Source organism: Urtica dioica, chromosome 1 (assembly GCF_054948205.1).
Source record: "Urtica dioica subsp. dioica isolate 48M chromosome 1, U.dioica_male_clone48M_v1_H2, whole genome shotgun sequence".
NCBI lineage: Eukaryota > Viridiplantae > Streptophyta > Magnoliopsida > Rosales > Urticaceae > Urtica > Urtica dioica.
The window spans coordinates 33,131,318-33,139,315 of NC_142756.1; the positions used below are offsets into that span (position 1 = coordinate 33,131,318).

Sequence of the window (7,998 nt, forward strand, 5' to 3'; positions counted from 1 at the left end):
GCTCAACTCGAGGAGCGAAGCTCGGCTCGAGGAGGATGACTCGTCTCGAGGAGCAGAGCTCGACTCGAGGAGAATGGCTCAACTCGAGGAGCGAAGTTCGACTCGAGGAGAATGGTTCGATTTGAGGAGCAAGGCTCGACTCGAGGAGAGTGACTCGACTCGGGGAGCGAGGCTCGACTCAAGGGGAATGACTCGACTCGGGGAGCGAAGCTTGACTCGAGGAGAATGACTCGACTCGAGGAGCGAAGTTTGACTCGAGGAGAATGGTGCGATTTGAGGAGCAAGGCTCGACTCGAGGAGAATGACTCAACTCAGGGAGCGAGGCTCGACTCAAAGGGAATTACTTGACTCGGGGAGCGAAGCTCGACTCGAGGAGAGTGACTTGACTCGAGGAGCATGACTCGACTCGAGGAGCGAAGTCTTAGCTAGTTCAGGCTAAGCGAGGTTCTTGCTCAGAGGCGGGGGTCGCGAGTTTTTGCGAGCAGCTTCAATTAACTCGCATGGAACGGGGATTCTCCCACGGTGATCGTGTTTAGTTGGCGATGGCGAAGATGGCATGAACCGCGCCTCGTACGGCGGTTCAGGTGCGTTGCGATTTAGTCATCATATGCAACACCTCGTGGCGACTCAGAGCGCGTTGTGAGAGACGGTTTTGTGCGTCGTTTAGGTGTCTTAGGCTGCGCAATGTAGGCGTCTTAAGTGCGCCATGTAGGCGTCTTAGGTTGCGCCATGTAGGCATCTTACGTGCGCCATGTAGGCGTCTTAAGTGCGCCATGTAGGCGTCTTAGGTTGCCCCATGTAGGCGTCTTACGGGCTGCGCCTTTACGCGTCTTACGTGCGCCATGTAGGCGTCTTAGGTTGCGCCATGTAGGCGTCTTAGGTTGCGCCATGTAGGCGTCTTACAGGCTGCGCCTTTACGCGTCGTACGTGCGCCATGTAGGCGTCTTAGGTTGCGCCATGTAGGCGTCTCACGGGCTGCGCCTTTACGCATCTTACGTGCGCCATGTAGGCGTCTTTGTTGCGTCACGAGGGACGGCTTTAGCCTGCATCTCGGGGATGTTTCTTGGGCGCGCCGCGGAGGCGTCTTTAGCCTGCATCTCGGGGATGTCTCGTGGGCGCGCCGCGGGGGCGTCTTTAGCCTGCATCTCGGGGATGTCTCGTGGGCGTGCCGCGGGGGCGTCTTTAGCCTGCATCTCGGGGATGTCTCGTGGGCGCGCCGCGGGGGCGTCTTTAGCCTGCATCTCGGGGATGTCTCGTGGGCGCGCCGCGGGGGCGTCTTTAGCCTGCATCTCTGGGATGTCTCGTGGGCGCGCCGCGGGGGCGTCTTTAGCCTGCATCTCGGGGATGTCTCGTGGGCGCGCCGCGGGGGCGTCTTTAGCCTGCATCTCGGGGATGTCTCGTGGGCGCGCCGCGGGGGCGTCTTTAGCCTGCATCTCGGGGATGTCTCTTGGGCGCGCCGCGGGGGCGTCTTTAGCCTGCATCTCTGGGATGTCTCGTGGGCGCGCCGCGGGGGCGTCTTTAGCCTGCATCTCTGGGATGTCTCGTGGGCGCGCCGCGGGGGCGTCTTTAGCCTGCATCTCTGGGATGTCTCGTGGGCGCGCCGCGGGGGCGTCTTTAGCCTGCATCTCGGGGATGTCTCGTGGGCGCGCCGCGAGGGCGTCTTTAGCCTGCATCTCGGGGATGTCTCGTGGGCGCGCCGCGGGGGCGTCTTTAGCCTGCATCTCGGGGATGTCTCGTGGGCGCGCCGCGGGGGCGTCTTTAGCCTGCATCTCGGGGATGTCTCGTGGGCGCGCCGCGGGGGCGTCTTTAGCCTGCATCTCGGGGATGTCTCGTGGGCGCGCCGCGGGGGCGTCTTTAGCCTGCATCTTGGGGATGTCTCTTGGGCGCGCCACGGGGGCGTCTTTAGCCTGCATCTCTGGGATGTCTTACGGCGCGCCACAGAGGCGTCTTACGTGCACGCTTGCTCCCGTTTTGTGTTCGGGTGTTTTGTTTTGATGGAGCGTGCTTTCTTTTTGTGGAGCGTACTTTCTAGAGGATTTTTAGTGTACATACCATTGCCTATAGGACTAGCCCCCCGAGTTCTGGGTTTACAAGTGTAATCTTGATGATTAAAAATCTTTGATAAAGTGGATTTTAAAAGAAAAACATCGAACTTTATTAACATTGCAAAAAATTTGAAATCCTAAAACGTTGGCTCGTAGGCCTTATTGTTTAGAAAGCAAATAAATAAATGGGGGGAGCGCTGGCTAGTGGTAGTACTCTCTTCAAGTGTTCCGCATTCCACAGGCGATAGATCGGTGTCTCGTCCATGTATGACCTGGTAGACCGTGTGGGGTCTCTGATGAGGACGCCATTACCTTGCACTTGGGTGTCATGCAGGTGTCTTTATGGACTTCGCGGAGGACCTTGGTCGACTCGACGCTATCTCTGAGCTGAGAGATCGTGTTAACCGTCTTTTTAGCGGTCTTTCCATCGATTCCCTGGATGTAACATATTCTGGCTTGGGATTGATCTCCAGCCATGATGCCGATTCCATCCTTGGTAGGGAACTTCACCAGTAGGTGGTATGTTGAAGTGATTGCCCTTAGCCGGTTCAACGTGGGTCGCCCAACGATTACGTTGTAGGGGGACTCTTGGTCGACCACTAGGAATGGGACCATGTGAACGACTTCAATGCCTCCGGGAGTTCCGAAGGTGACCGGCAGATTGATGACGCCTTCAGTCATGACTCTCTTCCCAGTGAACCCGAATAGAGGCGTTTGGGTCGGAGTTGGGCGTAGCCCCCCGAGCTTCATGCGCTCTAGGGTGGACTTGAAAATTATGTCGGCAGCACTGCCGTTGTCGATGAGAACTCTTTTCACCAAGTTATTAGCTACTTGGGCTTTGAGCACAATTGCGTCATTGTGCGGATGCACAACTCGCTTGGCCTCTTTGTTGGTGAAATGCATCGTCTCGTGAGGCACGGACGGAGGTTCTTCATACGTGAGGTTGACGTGCATAGCAGCGTCTTCTTGAGCCACGGCCTTTAGGAATTTTTTCCGTTGTCGGGCCGAATCTCCATCTTGTGGACCTCCCAATATGGTGGTCACAACGTGGAGTTGTGGATTGGCATTGGCAGTAGCCGTGGTTCGGTCGGCAGAAGCGGCTGTTCCTCCTCCCCTGCCAGACTGTGGTCTGTTCGAGGTGGGGCCCGCAGCGCTAATCATGCGTGACACGAACTCTTTTAGCTCACCCCGTTGGATCAATGCCTCGATCTGCCTTTTAAGACTATAGCATTCAGAGGTCAAGTGACCGTATTCCTGATGGAACTCGCAATATTTAGATCTATCGCGAGTCGCGGGATCTTTGTTCATTGGAGCCGGGGGAGTGAACTTGTCACGCGCTAAAGCTAGGATTTGCTCCGGCGTTGCGTTCAACGGTGTGAACGACGAGTAGCCCTTAAAGTCTTCCGCAAGTCGCGGCTTCTGGGGCATCGGAGGTCGTCTATTAAAAGTCTGACCTCCTCTGTTTCGCCTTTTACGGGAGTTTCCTTGCTCGTTGCTAGGCTCGTCTCGGTGGTGAGGGCTTTGATCATTGCCCTTGCGACCATCGAGGTAATCTTCGACTCCCATGAAGGTCTTGGCTCGAGTCATTAACTCGGCCATGGTAGAAGGGACACGGCCGACGATGGACTTAAGGAAGTCACTTGTGCGCAAGCCTTCAGTGATGGCGGTGATTGCGTCTTTGTCGTCAAAGCGGTCGACCTTATTCGATTCTTCAGTGAATCGGGCGAGGTATCGTCTAAGGGACTCGCCATCCTCTTGCCTGATTGACCACAGGTACATCTTGGTCTTCCTTTGGACCATAGACGTAGCGAACCGTGCTAGGAACATGTCCTTCAGGTCTTTGAACGAGCGGATGCTTCCCGGCCTTAAGTTCTTGAACCACTCAAAGCCGGGTCCGGCGAGGGTAAGACTAAAAGCTTGGCACATAGCGCCGGGAGTGACACCCTGCATCGTCATCCAGGTTTCATAGTGCTGGATGTGGTAAGCAGGATCTGCTTTTCCATTATATGGAGCGAGGTTCGGGAGTTTGAAATTTCCCGTACATACCTCGGCCAATATCTGAGCCGTGAAAGGCGAGGACTTCTCCTCAATGACCCCATAGGCACTTCCGCCTATTCCGTGTTCTCGGAGATCACGTACTTCATTTCGAAGATTGTGCATCATTGTGATCACATCGAGACCGGTAGTCGGAGTAACTCCCTGTTCGGGAGGAGTCACCTGTCGTCTTTCATTTGACCCTTGACCCGTTCGGCGGTTCCCGTTAGTTGGGGCTGCTACGGGGATGTTTGGCCGAGAGCTTAGTCGCTCCCTTAGGTCATCGCCACGCTCGATGCGTTGGGCGGTGAGGTGATCCCTAAGATCTGGGCTGGTCGTTCGGAGGCGCAGGCTTCGTCTGCGACGGCGCGCTCTCCGCGTGCCCTGACTTTCCTCAACGTTCTCCCTTCGACCCAGTCGGTCGAGGGCCGAGCGTCGGGAGTTTCCCTCTTGAGAAGCAGCCGGCGCGTCGCCTTTCCGGGGTAGGGGATTCGGAGGACCGGCTTCAAACATGGCGGGGAGTACTCCGTCCTTCGTGAGAGAAGTCTCGATATCCTCCGGATCGCAAGTACCCTCATAGTCAGGGTCACGGTCGTGACTTTCCTCGTTGAGGTTCTCAGGATCCCCGTTGGGGGTCATTGCGTTATGCGCGGGTTGCCTGGTAGCCAGTTGGCTGTGGTACCTCGCGTTCTTCGCCTTTAGTTGGCGGATACTCTCCTCCAGCTCCATGATGCGGTTGTCCCTGCTATCAGGAGATGGAGATGGTGAGCGGGTCGAGATCTCTTCGTGGAGCGACTCTTCGTCACCATGCGCTCGGGAGCGCAAGAAGTATTTCTTGGTCCCAGTGACGTTTTCGGGGTTGTTCACGCCCTCAGAACGTACAGGTGGTTGAGTACTCATCTTTTCTCAAGTTCGAGAAAGTTGAGTTTGTAGAAGAAAAGAAGAAGATGAATAGAAGGGATTTCGGGCTGAATAGGTCGGGAAGTCCCCTCCTTCTAGCGCCAAAATGTTGTCGCACGAAAATGAACAACTATTTAAAACCTCGGGCGGTTCGATCCAAGGCCGGACCAAGTGATCGCACCCGGGCCAAGAGTGTGAACTCGATAGTCTCGAGCAAGGGTTCTCTCCGATCAACCCGCCTCTCGGGAGAGGTAGGGGGTGAGGAGGAGGAGTGACCGTGCCTTGGTTGTCGGCTGCCTACGTACCCGTCTGTGGGATCAGGTCAGAACGTAGTTCAAGCGTGTAGGACGCTGTATGAGGCGCGGAGCCTTGGTGGAGAAGCGTGCTCGACGAAGGAAACGGGGCTCGAGGAGTCCTCGGCGGCGTCTCAGGACTTCGGAGATCGTGAACGCGAGAGAGAATGTGTGTTTTCTCTCTTTTGGAGACGTGGAAGACTCTAAGTCAAGAGTTCCTTGTTGTGGCGGAGATTCCGGACGCGTAGGCGATTCCTGGTCGGAAATGCCGGACGCGTAGGCGATTTCTTGTCAGAAATGGCGGACGCGTCTAGGGTGCTAGACGCGTAGGCGATTTTCAGTAGAAAACCGTTAGAGCACTCGTGGGCTCAAGATTAATCGCTCGATCAAGAGAGGCGGCACTCGGGAGTCCCCGGAAAGCGCTTAAGAATCTCCGAGAGCGAGAAATCGTGGAGAATCCACTTCAGGCCAAGGATGGCATCTAGAGAAGCGGAGAGAAGTCTCAAGTTCCTTGAGAAAGAAATGGGATGGCTTTCCCCTCAATGAGAGGGGGTATTTATAGGTGTTTGGGGGCCTTAAGAGGCTCCTTTTTCGTCCATGTGGGACTAGGAATGCGCGTGGCATTAATTGGAGGCGCACGGCGCGCGCGGCGCACAAAGTGCGGCGCACAACGCGCGGCGCGCGGCGCGCGGCGCAGGGGGCGCGGCGCGCGGGTCACCAGGCGCGGGGCGCGATGCGCGGCGCTGGATGTGCGGCGCGGGCGTGTCATCACGCGGCGCGCGGTCTGCTTGGCGCGGCGCGCGGCCCGTCTGGCGCGGCGCGCGGGCTGCTGCGCTTGGTTGGCCGGCGCGGCTGCGCGCGCGGCGCATGGCCCGCCTCGTCGGGCTCTTGCGGACCTTCGAATACCATTCTTGCCACATGAAATATGAGGGTTTTTACTTGGCGAGAGTGACTCGATTCGAGGAGCGACTCGAGGCTCGTCTTGAGGAGTGAAGCTCAACTCGAGGAGACCGACTCGAGGCTCGACTCGAGGAACAACTCAAGGCTCGCCTCGAGGAGCGAAGCTCGACTCGAGGAGATTGACTCGAGGCTCGACTCGAGGAGCGAAGCTCGACTCGAGGAGATTGACTCAAGGCTCGACTCGAGGAGCGAAGCTCGACTCGAGGAGTCAAGAGTTTAGGCGAAGGCTTGAAGACCTGCCGCTCTTCAGGACCTCCGGCCTGACCATCGGCCCTTTGAGTGACGTGCCTTCTTGGCGTCTCGGGTTTTCCGAAAACGACCGACAACAATTGTAATCAAATAATATGTACTAAATAGTTTATTAATTAGAAAATTCATAAATTAATATTCATAATAATAATAAAAACTAACCATTAGTTGTTCGATTACAATAATTATTATAATGTACGACAAATAATTAAAAAAAAATGTTCATTCTTTTCCCTTTCCTTTTCCTCGGTTTGTAAACCACTCCTTGAACATTTTACTCCCTCTTCCGCCAAATCTTGCTCCAGAACTGCTGCTACCTCCTCGTCCACTGCCGCTCGTACGCTCATTGCCGCTCGTACGCTCTCGCTGGAATTCTGCTGAAGCTGGCGGCGTCGTCTGAGCATCTGCCATTGAAACTGATGGCGGCGTTGTCTGATGCATAGGGTGCATCTGAGGCGACGGGTGCATTTGAGGCGATGGCGTCGTCTGAGGCATCTGTGGCATCGTGCCGGGCGACATCTAAGGCATCTGTGGCATCGTGCCGGACGACATATGAGGCAAGGGCGAAAACTGCTGCGTGAACGCGAACATTTGTCGCTGCATCTCCTCCATCTGCTGTTGGTTGGCTCGCCTCATCTCATCCATAGCGAGTTGTTGTGCCGCCACCTGAGCTTGGAGCTCGCCAACCACTAGATCTGGAACGCGGCGCCGCGACGAGCCTGAGCCTGATGACGAGCTTTCGTCCTGAGCCTGAGCAATAGCCCAAGTATATCTCGGGACCGTTGGACCTATTCCAACATACCAATCTTGACGGTTCCCGAGAATTTCTAGCATTGCGTGCTCCTCTGCATCGTCCTGGTTAAAGACTACGCCTTGCTCTTCTGCTTGTCGCTGAAGATCCACCAGTAGAGTAACTATCCGCGCCTTTACACATAAAAAAAATTATTAAAAATTAATTATTATGTAAGTAACGTAATCTTAATTATCACATATGACTTACATGTGCTCGTCTCGCCCAATCTGTCGTCCATTCACCTTTTCTATTATGGTGTTTTTGCTCCCACGTCGTTAACGCGGAGCCTAAAGTCCCATCATCCTTACTCTGCAATTGTTATGAAAATATAAGTATTGAATTTATTTCAAATTAAGTATTTCAAAATTAGAATAACTTACGTTCAAATGACGATGAGCCAAGAAAGAAAGAGATCCTTGAGTCGACCTCGTCTTCTTCTTCTTCGAATTCTCCTTGTTGCGATTAGACTTTTTCTGCAAATAATTAATTTTGTCATTCTTCAATCTGATAAAGATATTGTGATTTATTACAATCATACATTACGTACCTTCCAATCATCAGTTGCGAACTCGTCTACCACCGCCTCCCAATCCTCTTTCTTATATCCCGGTGGTGTTTCCACCTTAGCGTTTTCTGTGCTCCCACAAAACTCCAACCTGAACTTCTCTGATAGCTTGGACTTCTGGTTGCGTCGCCTGATCTTGGCATTCCGAATGATAGTCTG

The 7,998-nt window shown here is 54.6% G+C and overlaps 1 long non-coding RNA gene across 1 annotated transcript; it reads right to left on the bottom strand.

Annotated features, from left to right (window-relative positions):
- Window positions 1–7,296: 7,296 nt before the first annotated feature.
- On the bottom strand, window positions 7,297–7,727 carry LOC149407911 (uncharacterized). The gene is made up of 3 exons (XR_016297170.1): window positions 7,655–7,727; window positions 7,482–7,583; window positions 7,297–7,405 (listed from the first exon to the last, which is right to left on the bottom strand). It is a non-coding gene; the product is annotated as an uncharacterized LOC149407911 (long non-coding RNA).
- Window positions 7,728–7,998: the final 271 nt, after the last annotated feature.